The sequence below is a fragment of the Trachurus japonicus genome, chromosome 4, assembly GCF_045865225.1.
Source record: "Trachurus japonicus isolate A0001 chromosome 4, Traja_1.0".
NCBI lineage: Eukaryota > Metazoa > Chordata > Actinopteri > Carangiformes > Carangidae > Trachurus > Trachurus japonicus.
Genome location: NC_140910.1, coordinates 9,693,573 through 9,716,212, shown reverse-complemented (window position 1 = coordinate 9,716,212; position 22,640 = coordinate 9,693,573). Strand labels below are relative to the sequence as shown.

The 22,640-nt window shown below is 41.1% G+C and overlaps 1 protein-coding gene across 2 annotated transcripts in view; it reads right to left on the bottom strand.

Annotated features, from left to right (window-relative positions):
* Window positions 1–2,388, bottom strand: part of naaladl2 (N-acetylated alpha-linked acidic dipeptidase like 2) — a 557,200-nt gene extending 554,812 nt beyond the window's left edge. Inside the window, exons 1-2 of one of the 2 annotated variants that reach the window (XM_085773820.1) lie at window positions 2,279–2,388; window positions 2,068–2,130 (exon numbers count right to left, since the gene is read on the bottom strand). The gene's annotated coding sequence lies outside the window, so the exon portion shown is untranslated. The remainder of the gene's footprint in view (window positions 1–2,067; window positions 2,131–2,278) is intronic. The other variant, XM_085773822.1, reaches the window with a different exon arrangement.
* Window positions 2,389–22,640: the final 20,252 nt, after the last annotated feature.

Sequence of the window (22,640 nt, the reverse complement as noted above, 5' to 3'; positions counted from 1 at the left end):
GCTGTTTTTATCTGTTGTGCTTTTTTACTGAATGTTGATTTTGTTCTCTTTTTTCTGTGTAAAGCACTTTGTTCAACTTGGTTGTTTTTAAATGTGCTCTATAAATAAATTGGATTGTCTACATTTCTCAGTTTTGCTCTTTTAAACATGCACCAGTGACAGCTACTGGTGCCACTTCTATTCAACACAAGGCTTGTTGTTATTCCTTGCCATTGCCTAATGGAAGGTCGACAACAGTGGAGCACAACAGGTGTCCTACTCAGACTCTCTCTCTCTCTCTCTCTCTCTCTCTCTCTCTCTCACACACACACACACACACACACACACTTACATGCTTAGTCTAAGAAACCCGCTGGCTGCGGTCCACTGATTCCTCGGTGAGCGACATGCATCATTAACAGCTTTTAAACTGCAGAGGCGTCCTGCCTTCAGGATCTTCTAACAGGCCGTCTCCCCCTCTTTACAACATCCCACCCACTACACACACAGTCTTTAAAGTGTTACTAAAGAGGCTTAACAGCCCATTCCAAAAAGCTTGCATGGGGCATTTGTACTCCATAAAAAAAAAGAAGCTACGAGCTACAAATGGTACTTCAGTGAGTGGAGCGTACTTACGGAGCATGCACTAGTTGCTTTGCTGAGATGGTTAAGGGCAGCAGCAGGTGAGTAAGAGCATATTTCCTAAACATACTTTCCAATAATTGTTCGAGGACGTGTAAGAATTGCTAGACTGTACTTGTACATGAACATATTTACGTGTTTTGACCAATGTTCAGTGTAAATCTGTCAGAGCGTGATGTGAAATCTGAAGCAATTGTAGCTTGTAGGTCGTTCTTTGAAGTGACTGCATTAGCAGGCTGATAGAAGGTAATCCTTAATGAAAAAGACGTTTCTTGTGGTGATTTTCTACATCAAAACAAGCATTTGGCTGATTCAGCAGGATGGATATGCTGCAAGCTGACTGATCCTTGTAATGTGCCATTATAACATCACACAATAACATATAGACTCCCTTATCTGACAATAGAACTTTAAAGAGTGCCGGCGTTTGATGTCGATATGTGGGTGTATTTAGTAACTAGTATATGCTGAGAGGGTATTATCATATAAGACTATAGGAGGTATTATGGCATAGAAACATACATCACTATATACTGAGGTAAAGATCATCGAGGCTGATGTGCTTTTTTCTAAAATGATAGTGTCACTCAGCTGAGAGGAACTGCTCATAACTGTACTGGAATTCAATCCTTGTGATTGAACGTGTCGTAATGCGATCAAAAACTATTTGGTACGTACAAACCAATAACACAAGCAGCAAGTGTGAGGCATTATGTGAAATGGATTCACAGTAAAAAGGATTGAGAGAGAATGTAAACATTATGTTGTGTATGAATTTAAAACCCTGATACATTTTTAGGTGAATCTGTTGTTACAAAAAGGCTACATTTATTCTGAGTGAATATTCTGCCGAGTGTTCAGCGATAGATTTTCGTATTTTATGGATCGGGATAAATTTAAAAGCGTAAACTTCATCAAATCTTGCACCACGATTATGCTCCTAAATTGTATTACTGCAGATACAGACATATGATAGAAATTGTCCGGCATATAAACTGAATCTTACGGTAAAACAAAAAAGAGCCATCACAGAGCGCTGCAAAGAAAGTGCAGAAATATGCAAAGATTTGAGTCCCGAAACATTAAAAGCAAAGCGACATTTCTTTCCAAAACGACGAGAATAAAATAATTTCGGCGAACATCCGAGATCAAAAAGATGCAGTGTATCTTTAATTCGCTGCCTTTGCGGCGACGCCAGCGATAGCGAGGGCATCCCAGGCAAACCACAAAGCCAAGGGTTAAAGACGATACCATGCTGACTCTCCCTAAATGACATGCCACGCCATTTTACCACCTCTTTATTTCTCCGTCATTGCAAACCAGCTCCAACTTCCTGCTCGCTTGCATGCCATTCATGGACAAGGATGAAAGAAGCAGAACGGGGGGGGAAAAGGAGGAATCAGTGTTTCAACAACATTAAGCGAAGGTTATTGTCTGCCGGCTTACCCTGGGAGAGACGGAGAGGGCCTGAACCTGCCAGAACCTTTCCACAGCGACCGGGAGCGGGACCTGCAAGAGACCAGAACAACAAAGACAGTTTGTGACAAAGCTGAGGCGCCGCAGTCCGAGAGGAGTGAAATCAAATGTGACATTTTTCATTTATTTGTAAATGCCTCCTTGGCGGCACACTCACTCGAAACGACAGTTGGGCTCTTACCAAGTTAAAGGGAGCTGATGGTAGAATAGAGGAATCCTGACAGAGGTTGTAATGAGATGCCGCATTAGGGCCGCTCTCTCATCCACTCTCCCCTCTCTCGCCCAGGAGCACGCCCTTCACTTCCAATCTACTACCCCAACCATTTGGAAACGGTTAACCCTATGAAAAACTACACTAACCCTCTTTGGTGCACTGATAAAACATTCTTTGTGGGGTTATATTGCCAGAGATGCCTTTGATGCTACAAATACTTTTGTGAAAGGATTTTCGAGGAAGCCTAAGGACATCTGGAAAATGATCCACAATATCTTGCCTACCTAAAGAATACTGCATTGTCTGAGGCCATAACAAATTAAGTTGCATTGATGGAAAGTAGCTAAGTATTCACTCGTCGTAATATACTGTGTTACAAATTTGAGTGCTTCCATTTTGTGTAACAATTGACTTAAGTTCATCTGGAAATGTTTACAGCCATAGTTGCTAGTTACTTCTACTACTACATTTCACACTGGAAAAACATATTTCTGCATAAGTGAGTTAGCCTAGTTTAATCTAGTCCAACTTGTTTTGTGAATGGATTACATGTATGTTTTGCAGCCTATGCAAGGACAAATCTGTATGCTTTGATCCTGAGTTTAGGTTGTATAAAAAAAATGCTTATTTCAATTAAATGATCTTGCATGGTTCCACCTAAACAATAGAATGTTCATGAATTTAACAAGTGTCTAATTTGTAGTAAGTCATCTGCTTTATATGTCCCACCCAGTGCAACATTAAACACTCATTGGACCAACACATTCCTCTGATTATGAAAATAATAATTACGATAGCACATTTTGTAGATGGACAATGACAACTACACATGCTATAGGAACACACAAAATCATGTTGAAAATTCATGAGAAAGAACAAGATTTTAACCAACGACCTCAATTTTGGTCAAAAGTGTTGTCAAAGGTGATATATGCACTATGGTCATTGTTAAAAAACAAAACTTGCCAGCTCAAGCAGAGACATGCAGCTGTAGGTACAACAGAACATGAACCTACATGTTGACAGCTGCTCAACACAGTGCAACACATTTCCAAATTTTGTTGGTTTGTTGAAAACTCTGCTTAATGTTACTTGAGAAAAAAAAGTCACCAGAATCATCCATTGGGCACTAAGTAGAGCAGTAAAAAGATTCATGGACCCTTTTTCCCCTTTTTATCCCACTTTCTACATTCATTTCGCCACTTGTGTATGTGCGCGTGCGTGCGTCTCCCTCCTTAGCTTGACTCAAAATGATTGGCCAAGTAGCATCACATGACCAGTGCCGTAAAGTCTAGAAAAGCTGCACTAGTTGAAATCGAAATGCTCTGTGAAGATTTAATGATGGCAATACATCTGGGTCTGGAAAATTACTGTGTAAGAGCGCTTCCTTCCTTCAAAAATCTTTTTGAACGGCTACACGCCTTTGTCAGGGAAAAACCAAGCAGTCTTTTAAAGGTTAACATAACCAAGCCATAGCAATAAAAGCTTTTTAACTGTTCACAGAGAGTGCCTTGGATATTACTTCTTTTTCTACATCTGGGTCTGGATTGAATGCCGTCAGTTAGTCAGGATCTGGACTGTTGTGCACCATCAGTTACAGCTCTCAAATGCTCCTTACATACAGTTGCACCAAGCAATCCTGTCATGTAATGCATAATTGTCAGTCACACGTACGCTTTCATGATATTTTAAGCATTAGCTGACAAAGTGTCCATGCATCAGGATGTTGCTATTATATGGTTTTGTATGCATGTAAACTGGTACTTAAAGAGGAACTGTGCTTGCTTTTTCTCTGTTTTGCTAACCCTCCGCCTGACCACGTGCATTTGTTTTTTAACAAAGCCAGCAATAAATGCATCCATGGAGCGGTTGATAACGTTATATAAAACATAATACGATGTTATGACGTGTATTGTGTAGTCTTAACTGTCATAAACAAAAGGCTGCAGGTTACGGAGCGCGTTTGTGACGAGGTGCGCAGAAACAAGGGACACCGGGGCGGCAGCCAGGTACTACACTGATTTTGCAAGGTTGGTTTTCAGCCATGAGATGCCAGGTGGAAGGCAGAGAGCCTCCGTTCTCACTCGTAACAAGTCACAAGTCATGTAGTTAACTATCACGATTACTCCGGAGCTTTTTAATTAAGGTAAAAATGTAGCATAGCCATGCAAAAAAAATTCTGCATAGTTCACGGGCGGCGGCAGCAGCAGCGGCGAGATGTATGCAGAAGCAGCAGCAAGGCAGCAGAGCAGGAAATAGCAGCGGCAGCAGCAGCAGCATAGCCAGGGACGAGCAGGTAAACCGGGGGGTTTAAACAGCCCGCCCTATTTGGAGGAGGAGGGCATGTGACTGATCAGTTGATCAGGATGGGCGCAGCTTGAGTTGTCTGCCTGAACTAGCTGTGCAGGCTTCGCATCATTTCCCCTTTGGAAAATACAATACTGGAGTTTGAAAGTGGGTGAGTTTTTCATTTGGGCTCTTTGTTTAAGCTAGAGTAGCTCATGAGGCTGCAAACCACAAATTACGAGATTTTGACTGCTCCTATGTTGACGTCACCACAGGAGCCTGCTTTCATAAACACACCTCTCTTCCACCACCGCGACTTCCCCTGCGCCGCCATTACTTGTTGTTTTATTTCCCAATGTAGCACTGTTATTTTGTTCACTTTAATATTTTTTCATGCGACAAAGTAAGGGTTAAGATCCCCAATGTGCGGTTAGTTTATCCAACCGACGACTGTTTAGAAATTTGCTCCGACGTTGGGAGAAGTGAAGCTCTAGCGAGCACCAGAGGAGCGGCTCCTCAGCAACCCCTCTGCAGAGCTTGTTGGTCATCCCTATGTTCCCACAGCCCTATGTTCCCTCAGCCCTATGTTCCCTCATTTCTAACTTTTGTCGTCACTGAAAATTAGGCCCTATGTTCCCTCATTTCTAACTTTTGTTGTCACTGAAAATTAGGCCCTGCCCTTTGGTCCCACCATTGGTTGGGTTTAGGCAATGAAGAAAGGAGTTGGTTAAGTTTAGTAAAAAAGACCAGGTAGAGGCTAGACAGGCCAGATAGACAGAGTCCAGATAGGTAGAGAGAGTCCAGAGGGAACATAGGGCTGAGGGAACATAGGCACGCTCCCGTGAAACCATCGCTAATTAACTTACCCGTAGGTTTGTAGAGGTTTACCGCCGGCTGGTTAAATTTGTTTTAGGAGATAAATGTTGGTCTCATTGATGAAATCTAACAATTGTGGCAGTTTTATAAGTTTGTTTGAATGAAAAATATCACACAGAGCAGCAGCTGCCCCGGGGCTCTGTAGCCTACGTACAGAAATCACCATATTTGCATCAATAAATACAAGTTTTACAATGAACCAACCAATTTGGTTTTATTTTATTAAGTTATATAACATGGTTACAGTACACGGCAGAGAGCAGCACAGTATGCGGTTTCCAATATAGCCTGCATGTAGCCCACTGGGCCAGCCGTCATTCCGGCTCTGTCCTTCCTGCGTCCAATCAATGCGCGCCTCATTACATATTAATACAATGAACATCCGGACCAGTAAAAACCTCACGCTTACTCTCACGAGAGAAAGTTGCCGTATGAAAAGGTGTCAGAACAATCTCTATGTTTGTTTGTTTTTTTAATTTTCTAATAAGTTTTAAGAATTGATTCAAAGCAATTCAAGGGGGACTGGATACGTAAAAAAAACAGGTGATGACTCCTGTAAATACATGAACGCGGACATGTGTATAATAGGGCTGAACGATATGGACAAAATTTCATATTTTGATATTCATGCCAGATACAATATGACTACGGGTTTGGTGAAAACCAAGAATTTTTCAGAAAAATAAAAACAATGTGGAATGTGGAAAGTGTAGTTTTATTGATAAGAACTCTGCTAGTTATCAATATTAACATAAAGTCACCAATAAATAAATTACAAATCAAGCATTTTCCCACAGCTCTGCCTTAACAATAAATGTGTGTGTGTTTCACCTGTGTTGTATCGCGCTTTTCCAGCACGGCATGGCACAGCTCGGTAAAGGTGCTTTACCGAGGTGCGGGAGCGATCACGGGGCCGCATTGTCTCTCTCTCTTTTTTCAATCCTCTCATCAGCTCCAAACTCACTCGCCTGTTCCTTAATGTAGGACCACAGCGTGGTACGCCTCTTTCTCCCTCACTCCTACCCTCATATGTTTGTCATTGGTTGGCTTCAGCTGTGATCCACAGCAAGCATAAAATAAGGTTTGTGGTTAGCTGGCCTTAGCGGTGCATTCAAGGGCAATCGTAAAAATGATGTTTGTTGTGACTGCCAAAGCTGTACATGCAAGCGAGTGGGGGGGTATCTATATCGTTTATATCGTTGCTTTTTCGATATTAATGTCTTGAATGTTCATATCTAGATACAGATACGATAATGATATATCTTTCAGCCCTAATAAGGTTTATTAAATATTATATAATCATGGAAACTTCAACAAATAAAAGTTACATTGGCTATGCCAAAAGGTCAACATCTGACACACAGGCAGTACAAAAAACATTATCATTTAAAATGACTGAACAACCATTAAAAGTAATGATAGAGTAATAATTTTCCCCCACAAACTGGGTCAAGCTGAAAAGAGGTCTCAGTGGAGGACCTCACAAGGGAAATGAACTATTACCCTCTACAAGTGTGTGGTGCCCTCTAAACTGTCCTCACAGATTGAGAGAGTGTGCTATATAGTGGGCAGCATGTGAGCAATGAGTTATGTACTTCATTAAGCTCAAGTAATTTCCCTCCCAGATATCACATCGCCTTCAAGCCTCTCAGTAATCCATCCCAGCAGCCATCAGCTAAATTTAGTTCTCCAGCGCACAATGCCACAGCTCGTCACAACAATGTAGGTAAAAGACATCTGGCTGAGTCTGGGGTGTACAAAATGCCATTACAATTCTGCTTTAAATTTAAGTAGTGCCATGGATAAAATCTGTAGGTTTTCAGAAGCAACTAATTTCTCATCCTTACTTAACTTGTTCCTTAATAATTTGACTGCTGTAATTATCTTCATCATCAGCATGATTCCAGTTCTCAGCAGGATTATCCACATTTGAATATACTGTATTTAAATCCAAATTGTATTAGGCCCTCAGTGAGCTGTGAAGAAGTTCATCTAACATAAGCCATGTAATTCAGTAAAAAATACTTCAATCATAGTTGATATAGTACACTAGTGCTGTTATTGTGAGACCAGCAGATTGGGCTTGGGCTAATGCTTACTTCTTTTTACTTTCTGCAACAGTGGAAACAAGTGCAGCAATGGTAGATGGGTATATGACTTCATGAAACTGCACAGCATTGCTGTTTATGTTCATCAAATGTATTTTTTTTATTTTTTTATCAGTAATCGTCAGAAAGAGTGGCCAAAAAGACCCCAGTTTCTTTGACTGCACGGTAATAAAAAAAATGCTGTATTTTTGTTGTATTTCTACCAGCAACAATAGCTGCTCATAGTACACTTGATGCTACGGTGGCTGACATGTCATTTTGAACAGATGTCTGTGAACTTTATTACACCAGTAATGTCAGGTTCTGCTCTCAAAGGCCTACATTGTTGTGACAAGCTGTGGCATTGTGCGCTGGAGAACTACATTTAGCTGATGGCTGCTGGGATGGATTACTGAGAGGCTTCAAGGCGATATCTGGGAGGGAAATTACTTGAGCTTACAGGTAATACTCAGAAAATTAGAATATCGTGAAAAAGTTCATTCACTTCCCCATGATTGCGAACTGTACTGAACCAGACAGAGAGCTTTTAAAGGCTCAGGAACCCTTTGCAGGTGTTTTGGATTAATTGGCTGACGAGGCTGTGACAATTTGAGCTACAACATTGAACTTTTTCACGATATTCTAATTCTGATTTTGGGGTTTTCATAAGCTGTAAGCCATAATAATCAAAATTCTAACAAATAAAAGCTTGAAATATCTTGCAATGCCTGTTATGAGTCTAAATAATATATTCATTTCACCTTTTAAGTTGAATTACTTAAATGAATGAACTTTTTCACGATATTCTAATTTTCTGAGTATTACCTGTATATAGACCATGGATCACATGACTATGTGTAATGTAGTAATGTAGATAGTAATTCCTCATACTGACAAACCCAATAAAAATAATGACACAATTTTGCAGTTCCTTTCAGCTGTATAGAGTCTGTTGATGGCATCTGGTCAGTACCAAAATCTGCACGCTCATAAAAGACACTCGACATGCTTCGTCGTCACTGTGTATACGCTCGCCATCACTCTCCATGCCCTCTACACGTTTGTTTTTGTTGAGTGTTGGCATTTTCGGGGGAGGGATCGAATGGACGGCATCTTGTGCTTCCCTGTTTGATTGGTCACTTTAAACATTTACTGTGTCCAGGTCAGAGCCAATCAGAGGCAGAGTGGGGCGGGCCATCTGGTGCCATCCCAGGAAATGTAAACAAACATGCTGAAAGACAGGCTTTTAGCACGTTAGAGAGAAGAACAGCCACTCCATGGTTTAAATGGTCAGCTTCAGAGGATCAACAAATGAACATGGCCAACTGGAGTAAATGCACTTTTTTCTAGATTTTCTATACAATAAGGTTTTTTGTATTGACTCTTACACAAGAAAAGTAACAGCAGTAGCAGCTGTGATTATCACAAATGAAATCCTATGAATCCTGGACTCTGGACACCCTCTTTGGACATTCCAATCCTGACCAGTTACCAGGGGTTTAGTCATAGTTTAGTCTTAGGTTGACAGAAATATATCTGACAAAAACATCAAATTAAATATTTGACTGTTATGTTACCTGTATGGTGTTTCTATGAAATAAGTCAATCTCCAAATTTCTACACAATAGAAGAGATGAAATGTAACATAATGCAACATCTTGCATATCAGGACAGCATCCTTCACTCAAGGTAGTAGCCCTTATACATTAAAAAAGTTTCTAATATTACCAGTATAGTCAATGGAGTCATTAAGCGTTTCTAGTTTCTGCTCTACTATTCAAAGGATTGGTCAAGTGCTTCTTGTATAGTTGTATATTAAGACAGGTGCACATTATAAAATCACGGCAATGAAAGCTATAAATGACACAAAAAAAGAGGAAGAGACAAAAACATCAACAACTAGTCTCAGGTAAAAGTTGACATTAACTTTCACTCAGTGTCATGTATGAGCCTTAAACCTTTTGATACTGTATGACACCTACTCATAAGTTAAATTAAAGAAGGGATGATGTATGAACTGCTCCAGCTCAGGTTGTGGATTACTACATCTACTCACATGTGTGCATGGTAAAAGTGTCAGTACCACTAATGCAACTGCACACCTGTGTGAATTTGCTGCCCATAATCTGTGCTGTTCCAGACAATATGACAATTTGAACATTAACATTTTATGTACAACTGCAATTACACGCATGTCTATATATCCATATGATGGGAAGAAATCACATCCTCCTATACGTGGTGACAATTGACACTCACACATGTCTCAGTCGCAGAAACTGACAAATTGCCCTGAAACTGCCAGCAGCCATGCATCAGGTTTACCGCAGTGGGTGATACTAAGTGGTTATTTTTTATGAGCATTTTGACACTATAACTTTCAATTTAATGTCTTGATAGTTTGAATGAGTATTAGAATGGGGAGATTTGTTCACAATGTGATACCACTACAATTTAAATACATACAGTATTTATAACATCTACTTACACCCTATACCTGTAACTGTATAACTGGAGCTTGAAATCATCAGGTAATGGACAAAGACATTAGGAAAAGATGCGTTTCAAAATATTGCCTCCAGGCTTGTCACACTATGCACTGAAGCACATAAAATTTACTTCAGCTTACATCCCCATAGTCAGATCCAAGGACGGCTCGAGACAATTTTACATTTTAACTCCCTTTTGTCTGTTTTGGACATGACTTGGTTTAGTCAAAACCAGTGATCATGTGTTCAGGGTTTGGTTAAACCAATAACATTATCCTACTAAACTATACTGTACTAACAGACTTGTATTGTTTGATTAATTGGTCAGACTTTAGTCAATGCAGGATATTTCTTGAGTTTAAGTTCAGTAATTTAAATCATATCTGAAAAGTGGCTGCATGGACACAGTAGAATTTGCTTTTTCTACACCAAAATCTGCAAATAACAGACACGTACACACACATGGCCAGCAGCTCTATTACCTCTTATTGGAGGACTGGAATGTAACACATGTCAGAAGACATGGTATGACCCAAAATTCATATCATGGTATAAATCAAATCCCTTCACGGTAACGGTATATATCATGGTATAAATTTAAGTGTAATAATTATAATGGACGTGTTTCTGAATGGGTTTTGTAGTCCCTTAGCAAAGCTAAATTGATTTCAAAAAATCTTGTAAATCCCTGAAACATACAATTCACAACATGCGAATGTCTATTGCATTATATTTATAGTTATTATGGCTGTCAATCCATTTAAAAAAAATAACTAACTAATCGCACAATTTCTGTAATTAATCGCAATTAATTTATCAACGATTTATTTGTCCTGCTACGACTTGAGCTTATAACGAAAATGTATTTATGTATAATCATCAAATTAGTGTAGAATAAACACAAATAAAGTATATTTAAATTCAAAGACTATTTTAATGGCTTTTTTTTTAAAACTTTGAACACAGTTTCTCTCCTGTGAAGTGGGAATTTGGCACAAAAAGGCACCTTGCTTATATCATCCAACAAAAATAATAACAAAACCCAGGCCTACATGTGTTAAAGTGCAGGTTGAATATCAAACCACATCAGACCACCAACATATTTTGTTTTTCCTTTTTTCCTACCAAGTTGTGCGCCGCGGACATGCATTAAAAAACAACCACATCGCAATTTTCCTAATTGCTATAGACCGATCGGTTCATTGTAAAACTTTTTTTATAGATCTAGAGGTGGTGACTTCCTTACACACAGAGCCCCAAGGCAGTGCTGCTCTTATGTCCAATTCACACATGAAGCTTCACTTTTCATTCAAACAAACTATTCAACAACTAAACAAACATTCAACAACTAATCAATGAGACCAACATTTATCTCCTAAAAAGAATTAAACAAGCCGGCAGTAAACCTCTAAAGACCTGCGGCCTGCGGATAAGTTAATCGGCTCTCTGTCTTACCCCAGGATGACAACCGGCTGACCGGCTCTGGCTCTGCAGACCGGGCTGCTGCCTCTGTGATGCCCCGCTATGGTCGCTGCTACCACAAGCGGAGCTTCACTGCTTCGAAAACATTGGGGCAAACTTCCAAACAGGCGCCATTTGGATAAACTAACCGCATATTGGGCGTCGCTTTTCCTGGTTTGCCTGCACATGTAACCAAAGGTTATGGGGTCAGCCGCCACCAGAAGTAAATTTGATTGCATACATTTTTAACGCGTTACATGTTGTGAATGTTATGTTGTGTTATGAATAGGGATGTATATCGTTAGGATTTTATCGATACCGATACCCATACCGATACTCCTTATCGATACTGATACTTATCGATACTCTTATCGATACTACAACATGTAGTTTAGTGTAAAAAGTATTATGTTAAAAGATTCAACCGTTTTCTTTTTTTGTTTGTATTTTTAATTAGGGGGTAACACCAGCAACATAATAAAAAAAATTGACAGCAGAGAAAAACACCTCCTTTAAACCCTGAGCAAGTCAACAGTTAACGTGCAGAAGCTGCAGTTAATCTATCATCATGATAAAATAGGATCTCCATCTATGGATTTTGATGAATAGCCTATTTAGCTTTTTTACTCTTAAAGCTTTATTGCTCTGACTCACAGTTCACGTCAGCTCAGGTTGTTGTTTCACTTCACTGCTCCGATGCTGCGCCCTGTGTGCGTGTGGTGTGTGCGTGTGTGTCTGTGTACAGCAGCCAGTCCATGTTCTTCACGCCGTAGACCAGTCAATTTATGAGACGTGTTACCGCAGAATAAACGAGTGTTTCAGTGTTTCCACAGTCGGAGTTTTCTCCTCCTTTCTTACCGGAGTGACATCACGTCGCTCTGACTGCACTCTGCTCCTCACAGCAGCAACATGAAGCTGCTGGAGCCTCCTCTGTCTCCTCACTGACCTGCTGCTCTACTGGACACTCCCTCCGCCTCCGACACTAATCAAAGTACTTGCTGGGTCTCCGGTGCGACGCTTCAAACACATGACGACCCGACACACGCGAACGGACCGGGTCGGACTCGTATCATGGTTCGCTCCACACGCACCGTCAGGCCGTGTGTCGGCGCGGCGGCGCGGGAAGACGCTGCTGAGACTCGCCGCGGCTCGCCCGGTCCAAGTGCTAATTAGAGCGGCAGGGATCAGCTGCGGTGACCGCCGTGTAGCGGTTCCGTGGCGCTGACGGACCCGGTGGAAGTTGGGGGGTGACAAGCTGCTGTGGCGGCAGTGTCATTATTACGTGACGGTTAGGGAGACGTTCAAAAAGTACCGATAAGAGTACTGTTAGTCCAGAATCTTAACGGTACTCTGGTACCGACGCAATTATGGACCGGTACCAAAAAGTACCGGTCCACGGTATACATCCCTAGTTATGAATAGCCAAAATTAACGCGTTAGCCAAAATTAACGCGTTAAAGTAACATTGCGGAGTTTTTCGGCCTTAAAATAATGTTTCCAGACTCATTGCAGTGATAGAAAAATGGTTAATAGGATGAATGGTGCTGCCGCCGCAGCCTGAGCGGGGTCGCGTCGGCTGAAACTGCACTATGTAACTTCCCTGCACGGGTATGAAAACTTTGTGTGCCACCTGTACTTTCAGTTTACATCCCTATTTTCATAATAGCTTTATATAGTCTTGAATTATAGCTAAAAGTGTTTTGAGACAGTACTATGACCTTTCACCACAGATATCCAGGGCTCCAGACTAACTTTTTCCACTTTTTGCACTGGTAGCAACTTTCCCACTTCATGGCACACACACATGCACACAAAATCTGAAGAAATTCCTCAAGGTCTTACAAGACATTTTATTCAGACCAAAACCACATCTGAGGTCAATGTGACCTTAACCATTGACCACCAAAATCATATCACTTAAACCATGCCAAAGAGGTAGGTTAAGGGCATTACTGATACGTATATTGTGGATAGACAATGCAAAGACAATATGCCATAATACATTATTCCACTTTTTGCAAGCGCCCTCGAGAACACCAAAAGGTTCCCGATTCCCACTTTGAGAACCACTTCTACAGAGCTCCTACACATTTTTCTATATTTATATTATGCAATCTCAGCTCAATTAAGCTTTCACCTAAATTATTGCATTATTTTTTATCTTCAATGAAGAAAATGTAGGTTCAGTTTCCCAGCAGACTAAACTAAGGGGGAGTGACCTTGCCTGACACATTGTTAAATGGACCAGCAAAAATGTTTTCTGTGTGTATGTAAAAGGAAAGGTTCGCTGTTAAAAGTCCACCATTTTCCCATTTCTCTATGTCATTGATGCCTGACAGGCTGTAATTTTCATTCTCTCACTCCAGTGGAGCCTACTGAGCTGGAGATTATGGAGATGACGGTTTGGATTTTTAAGCACCCTCTTCATCTCATTTTAAATCTCTATAATGTCTGAGCATAAATAAAAACAGATGCCTTTTATAAAACAACCGGGCAGTGGAGCTGAATAACATTGTGCTTCAGTGAGCTCACATTTATTACTGTCGCCATTGAGTGAACACTTCCCCTAGTCAATGTCAATCTACATGTCAATGGAAACCTCCTTTGACTAATGGCTTCTGAGCCTGGACTGAAAATCTTGGGTAGAACATTAATTTTCTAATTTCCCTGTCAGTGTCAATTCCATCATTTATCTGTCAATAATACCGTATTGTTCATGTGCAAAAGGCCTTTAAGATTTCACTCTGTTAACCGATTATCGGCAGGAGGACAACCATTGTCGATAGGAAAAAGACCTTTAATTAAAGCTCCAAAATCAGTTAATCAGTCATAGTGACTCAGATTCATTTCATTCACTGGAGACAGGGAATGTTAGTGACAGTGCATGCTCCTTTTCAGTGGGAGCAGCAGCAGGGTCATACCGAGGGAGCATGGCCGCGGTCATAATAATAATTATTATTATAATAACAAGTTGTTATTGGTGCACCTGTGCGACTCATTGTAGCCTACACACGTGCGTCTGAAGCCTCCATCCACCACGATACTATTCCAGACAAAGTATCACAGTTCCGGGTATTATCACGATACTTCAGCCTTTTTTTTATTATTATTATTACTATTTTTACGAACTGCAATGTATCTATTCTGTACAAGTTATAAATACTTATTAATTACTTATAATGTTGTTTGGTGCATGATACATAATACATGTACACATAATACTGGTGAAGTAGGAATTAGACTGAAACAAATATTTTTAAATAAGCAATAAAAAACAAATAAATGAAGATAGAATTTATATGGTTGAAAATAAATAACCTTCAGTCTCTTGCACATTAATTTATGTTTAACTAATATAAATAATCAACTTAGGATAAAAAAATCCACTGTCTTTTAAAAAAATCTATTTGACAATAATGCTTCTTCTCCAACATAATAAACCATAAACCATAAACACACAATCAGCTAACAGACGGGTGGACCCAGTGTGCGGTATCATATCCCCGGACGTCATCAGTAACAGGCAAACAGCCAATCATTCAGCAGCTGTGTAGTTTGGTTGCAGTAGTTGCCATGTGGGTTTGATCACAAGCAAGTAGCAATCAGTGAGAAGCCGGGAGGAGAGAGGCGGCCGCTATGTAGCGGAAACTGGCACCAATAGTAGTAATCCACGGTAGTACCATCATGTAGAATTTCTAGTATAGTAGGAACCGTTACAATTTTGCACCGCAGGGTAGCGTGGGTATCGTGCAACTCTAGTTGGAATTAATTTTCATGTTGGAACTGTTGGTTACAGTAAAACAGCAGCAAAGGAGTTGTGTGTTTCTTCATAAATAAAACTACACAAAAAAGACATTAGCCTAATATTTTCTTAGTTGAGTGATGCAGGTCTGTTAAAGTTTGGGTTATCTACATAAATAGAACAGTCTCACTGAATAAGTGGTTAATTGTAATATTCTTGAGTAGTAGTAGTGTCTGTGAAAGCAATACTCAAGAACTTTCAGTTTTGGTTGAGTTTGGCAGCGCCAGTGGACCAAGCGCTGTTTTAACATAGGTAAAATAAAAAAAAAAGGATTTTTTTGGGATAAAGGGGCAGATTACATAAGATTATTCTTCTTTCTGCTCCCTTTTGTTGAGATTTGGGAGGTTTTTGTTTTTATTGTAGCTTATTAAAATGCAAGATCATTTTTCTGACTGATTTATTGCCCGATGCTATGTATCTCGCTTTCTTTCCCCCACCCTCCGCCCGTTGTCTTTGTTGTCACTTTGTAGCCGCTCCACAGAGCGCACATGGCTAATTAATATGCACGTGCTGACCATATATGGTTGTGTCTAGGTGTTCCGGGGGCGGAGGTGTGTTCACGTGCGCAACTGCGCACCATTCTTGGATCCAGTTTGATTTATCAAAGAGAAATTGTGGAGAGTTGTGCACGCACAGTTTGATAGATCTGAAAAAGGTGTAAATATTTTGGGTGTCTTTTCGCCGTAGGCCTAGGCAAAAAAATTAGTAGCAGCAGTTTTACACTGCTTACTTACAGTTTTGATAAATGAGGCCCCAGGCCCTAAGCCCAGAGCCCAGACGCTCATAGCTGCAGCTTCTCCGCGGCTCATCCGCCGCGCTGTCCGTGGTGCTGAAGGTCACAGGTTAACTTGACAAACAAACTGCAGCATAGTTCTGTTTGTTTATCATGTGTGTCAGTTTTGTTTGTGACTTGATAGTTTAGTTGTTGAGATCAAGAACATCACTCCCTCATCAAACCGGTGATAGGCATGCTGAAAAGAAAAGAGAGAGAGAGACGCGCCTGGGTATCCAACACAGTCTCACCCCTTTGCGTCAAACGGTTGACGCTTGGTCAAGGCCCCTTACGTCAATATACTGACGTGGAGGGGGTACCCTCGAGGTCGTTTCTCGACGAATAGGGCCACTCATAGACTTGAATGCAAATCCCTCATCCTCGGATTTTGACGAAGGGGGGCGGGACCGTTTCTCCCTCACTCCCAGTGCGTCAACAGCCTGACGAACGGTCACTGTCCCTCCTCGTCACATGCCTGACTCATTAGGTGCCCGTTTTTCGTCAGGTTTTGACGCGCTCGGCTTTCAGTTGATTCCAATGCAGTTCCCTTCGCGGCGATATGTGACGCTCAGAGCAAGTGATCCAGCCGACCCGGCTGCGGCACTGACGGACGCTGTGAGCAGAGGAAAACTTTTTTTTTTTTTTTTTTTTTTTTTAACTTTTCCTTAAATCTTTATTGAACCTGATGCTGCTGTGTCTGACGTAGCTTTCGGCAAGGACGTCCTTTCGGTTATTTATTTATTTATTTATTTAGTGATCATAGTGTTTGGTGCAGAATAATCAATCAATCAATAAATAAATAAATTACGTCCTTGTCGGAAGCTGCGTCAGACCAGGAGGGGGGGGGTTGTGGATTCTACAGGTGAAGACCACTTCCGCGTTCAAAAAGCTGCTCTGTTTAATCAATATTCTGAAGAAAGATCTGATTATTAGCCACAACGCTGTAACCATCCAAGGAAGACTGTGTAACAATATTATGTGCTTCTGCTGAGTCCAAAAGCCCTGTGTAATATCAACTTTATTTTAAGAAAACACGCTTTGTTTCCAATGTCATATCACGGAGAAGCACTACATTACCCATAATCCTCATATTTATCAGCGACGTGTCTGATTGGTTGAGCTTGCTGTTACCAGCAAATGAAAAAATAAAACAAATTGAGCTTATATTATTTTCTTAGTAACTAAAAGGTCTTAACATCTTTTTTGTTTTCAACATTGAATAAAAAAAGGGTGCTATATTGTTAAAATTCAACAATAAAGTGCATAAAAGTTGGCTTGACTTTCTTTTTTTCCATAATTTTCACCAGCATCTTTCTGGTCCACATCACATCATATTTATTGTAATTTTGAATTCAATGAGTGACATTTTATTTTTTATCTGAAAAACATTATTATGAATTCAAGGGTCAGAGGTCACTGATTAGTGTTAAATTTAACCTTTTTGACCCTGTTTCCTTGAATAAATCACTAAGACTTTGATGCGGGAAGCTGAGATTTTGATTTGATTTTGTTCAGAGCACTAGGGACAAAGTTTCTGTAGAATTTCAGACCTGTCGGACGTCCAGAAGGGTCACAGCTGACCGTCCAGGCTCGTTTCTCGGCCTTCAAAGCCTAGATTTAGAAGCCTCTGACCTTAAAGGAGAAATGCAATTCTTTAATAGCTTCCAGGTGCTTTGGCCTATCAGGCTGAATTTTTAGCTAAAGGAGCTGGTGTACGATCAGGAAGTAGGGGAGCTGTGCATAAAGCCAATTGGTAAGTGTCAAAGGTCACAGGGGTCAAACATTAAGTGAATCCAGCCATTCCTGCTTTTTCTCAACAAAACATACACGCTTTAAGTTATCATCATGAAATATTAATAGGTTGTATATCAGAGAGTCCTCTATCAGAATATTTTGGTCCCGTTGCTCTAGGGGCCCCAGGGGGCCACTTGGCTTTCCCATGCTCCCACAGAGTTGGGTCTCGGGGTGATGGATAAGGGCCTCACCATGAGTCCACAGGTCAAGTTTCAAGTGATTTGGTCGGTTTCTATGGAAACGGCGGCCTCAAGGATACAGAGGAATGCGACTGTTTGAAGCCCCGCCTCTCGAAAAGGAATGGCTCAATCAGGACCAAACACACATCTACGCGTTCGTCTTGGGCCCCCAAACCATATATTACGAAATCAGAACTGTACGACTTTTGGAAATGTGTTTTGTCTATTTTGGCTTTTCTGACTAAGAGGGTCTCTCAAGCTTTAAGTCTGACAGACTCTGAGTCAGAAAAGCCAAAATAGACAAAACACATTTCCAAAAGTCGTACAGTTCTGATTTCGTAATATATGGTTCGGGGGCCCAAGACGAACGCGTAGATGTGTGTTTGGTCCTGATTGAGCCATTACTTTTCGAGAGGCGGGGCTTCAAACAGTCGCATTCCTCTGTATCCTTGAGGCCGCCGTTTCCATAGAAACCGACCAAATCACTTGAAACTTGGCCTGTGGACTCATGGTGAGGCCCTTATCCATCACCCCGATACCCAACTCTGTGGGAGCATGGGAAAGCCAAGTGGCCCCCCGGGGCCCCCTGGGGCCCCTAGAGCAACGGGACCAAAATATTCTGATAGAGGACTCTCTGATATACAACCTATTAATATTTCATGATGATAACTTAAAGCGTGTATGTTTTGTTGAGAAAAAGCAGGAATGGCTGGATTCACTTAATGTTTGACCCCTGTGACCTTTGACACTTACCAATTGGCTTTATGCACAGCTCCCCTACTTCCTGATCGTACACCAGCTCCTTTAGCTAAAAATTCAGCCTGATAGGCCAAAGCACCTGGAAGCTATTAAAGAATTGCATTTCTCCTTTAAGGTCAGAGGCTTCTAAATCTAGGCTTTGAAGGCCGAGAAACGAGCCTGGACGGTCAGCTGTGACCCTTCTGGACGTCCGACAGGTCTGAAATTCTACAGAAACTTTGTCCCTAGTGCTCTGAACAAAATCAAATCAAAATCTCAGCTTCCCGCATCAAAGTCTTAGTGATTTATTCAAGGAAACAGGGTCAAAAAGGTTAAATTTAACACTAATCAGTGACCTCTGACCCTTGAATTCATAATAATGTTTTTCAGATAAAAAATAAAATGTCACTCATTGAATTCAAAATTACAATAAATATGATGTGATGTGGACCAGAAAGATGCTGGTGAAAATTATGGAAAAAAAGAAAGTCAAGCCAACTTTTATGCACTTTATTGTTGAATTTTAACAATATAGCACCCTTTTTTATTCAATGTTGAAAACAAATAAGATGTTAAGACCTTTTAGTTACTAAGAAAATAATATAAGCTCAATTTGTTTTATTTTTTCATTTGCTGGTAACAGCAAGCTCAACCAATCAGACACGTCGCTGATAAATATGAGGATTATGGGTAATGTAGTGCTTCTCCGTGGTATGACATTGGAAACAAAGCGTGTTTTCTTAAAATAAAGTTGATATTACACAGGGCTTTTGGACTCAGCAGAAGCACATAATATTGTTACACAGTCTTCCTTGGATGGTTACAGCGTTGTGGCTAATAATCAGATCTTTCTTCAGAATATTGATTAAACAGAGCAGCTTTTTGAACGCGGAAGTGGTCTTCACCTGTAGAATCCACAACCCCCCCCCTCCTGGTCTGACGCAGCTTCCGACAAGGACGTAATTTATTTATTTATTGATTGATTGATTATTCTGCACCAAACACTATGATCACTAAATAAATAAATAAATAAATAACCGAAAGGACGTCCTTGCCGAAAGCTACGTCAGACACAGCAGCATCAGGTTCAATAAAGATTTAAGGAAAAGTTAAAAAAAAAAAAAAAAAAAAAAAGTTTTCCTCTGCTCACAGCGTCCGTCAGTGCCGCAGCCGGGTCGGCTGGATCACTTGCTCTGAGCGTCACATATCGCCGCGAAGGGAACTGCATTGGAATCAACTGAAAGCCGAGCGCGTCAAAACCTGACGAAAAACGGGCACCTAATGAGTCAGGCATGTGACGAGGAGGGACAGTGACCGTTCGTCAGGCTGTTGACGCACTGGGAGTGAGGGAGAAACGGTCCCGCCCCCCTTCGTCAAAATCCGAGGATGAGGGATTTGCATTCAAGTCTATGAGTGGCCCTATTCGTCGAGAAACGACCTCGAGGGTACCCCCTCCACGTCAGTATATTGACGTAAGGGGCCTTGACCAAGCGTCAACCGTTTGACGCAAAGGGGTGAGACTGTGTTGGGGTATCACAGCTGTAAAAAAAAAAAAAAGATGACTTGTCGGAATAGCGGTATCAAAAAGTGTCGGACTACCAGCATGTCTAGATAGAGGGATGTCGTAATAGCGGGATGTCTAAATAGAGGGATGTCGTAATAGCGGGATGTCTAAATAGAGACATGTCGGAATAGCGGGATGTCTGAATAGCGGGCGGACCCGCCCCATGTATAAAGGCTTCAGTCCTTGCAGGCGGCCCAGGTTCGAATACTGCATCGGGCAGCCCTTTCCTGCATGTCATTCCCCCTCTCTCTGCCTCCCCATTTCCTGTCTCTCTCAACTGTTCTATCTAATACCGTTTACAAGTTTAAACGGAAAGCATTGCACCGTACACATTCACATCCCTACTTAAAATACTTTTTTTTTAAAAAGGAAAAGTTGATAATGGCCGCGTTTCCCAGATTTGTTAAGAAGCTCTTAGCGCTAAGATCTTCTTTGGAGCGCTCTTAAGAACGCTGTGAAAGAAGAACGTGTTTCCCAGAGTCGCTCTTAGCTTAAGAAGATCTTTCACTAAGAAGGAAATGTAAGATCGAGCTGACCCACTCTTACGAGTCTTCTTAGCGACCAACGCTCACTTTTTCAAGGCAAATCAATATCACACTAAGCAAGATTTAAACAGTGCACATCGTATGTTTAAAACATATTACATTTTGTGCCGAAATAAAAAATAAAGAGATAAAAAATAAAATAAGAACAATAAATAACCTAAACATGAGGAATAACATGTGCTCTGCACATTAGGCACACAAATAGGAAATTAATCATCATGTCTATCATTTATCATAATTTTTACGCACACATCCACGTGCCATATCTGCATGAACATCAAAAACACAGCCGTTCTTAAATCAACCCCTAGTGTCGCTGTTGCATCGTGTTTTTATGCAGTGGGCAGCTTGGTGTGGTGGGGGCATCGCAAGCAAGGGTCAGTGTCACGGAGTGTGGCAGCGGTGACACCGATCCTCCTGTGCCATACTGGCACCAAAAAGACTGTCACACATTAACACTCCACTGCCTAAATAGTCTATATATGTATACATACCGGTACATCTGGATAGTATTGATCACTCAGTGATGATGAGAAAAGAAAAACGTGTTGACCACCAAAATAATTTTCTATTGGGTGGATTCAAACCCAGACCACAGCAATGCTTCAACTTGCAGTGGGGATACTCTATCAAGTGAGCTATTTGCTACCTTTGTGCTACTGAATTATTGTGTTTCATGCTTTCCAGAGTTGTCTGGCTGTAAACCAGCCAGCCCCTGCCCACGTTGTTATTTTTTATTTTCACACACATCATTCAATGGTCACGCAGCCGTCTCGGCCGCATCATTACGCGGCTGTGCCGTGTCACCTACGGCCAGTCTGTCACTGCCCGTGACCAACGTGGCAACAACAGCGGAGAAGTTTCTCATCAGGCCCGCCGACACCTGTGTTAACCCCATGTTTGGCAAGTGGAAATCCCGTTTTCGGTTTATTCATCGCCCGTCGGTGCAGCTGCGCTTGTCACTGTGTGTGATTTATGCGTGTATTAGGTGGCGTGTGATATAATAATCGATTTGCCTGGCATCGATTGATTCAGTTTCAGTACTGTGGTGGTGGACAGCTCCCGTTAAGAGCTTCTTAAGAAGCTTCTTTGGCGTGATCTTAAGGTTTTCCTAAGAAGGCAGTTAAGAACGCATCTGGGAAACACCCGTATCTTAGCGCTCCTTCTTAGCCGAACCCTTCTTAAGAGCCTTCTTACGTCCTTAAGAAAGATCGAATCTGGGAAACGCGGCCAATGTGATTACATGGATTGTTGACTGTCAAATAGCCTATTGTAAAGCAATCATGTCCACCAAATATATAGTTTAAGACGTTCTCTCTCTCTCTCTCTCTCTCTCTCTCTCTCTCTCTCTCTCTCTCTCTCTCTCTCTCTCTCTCTCTCTCTCTCTCTCTCTCTCTCTCTCTCTCTCTCTCTCTCTCTCTCTCTCTCTCTCTCTCTCTCTCTCTCTCTCTCTCTCACAAGCTTTATTGGCATGACTGTCATTACAATATTGCCAAAGCATTACAAAAATGGTAAAATAAACATACAATATAAATAAACAGATAATATAATAATACAGATGATACTAATAAACAAACAGTGTAGATATCATTTAGCAGGTAAAACTCAACAGGAGCAGCAGCAGCTGCTCATATAGAGGAGCTCATGTTGAGCAGCTCTTCTCTCTTTTTGTGACAGGCACAAACATATTTTGCTGCTTCTAGAGCAGTGGCTCTTTGTTCTCCTAACAAATGACA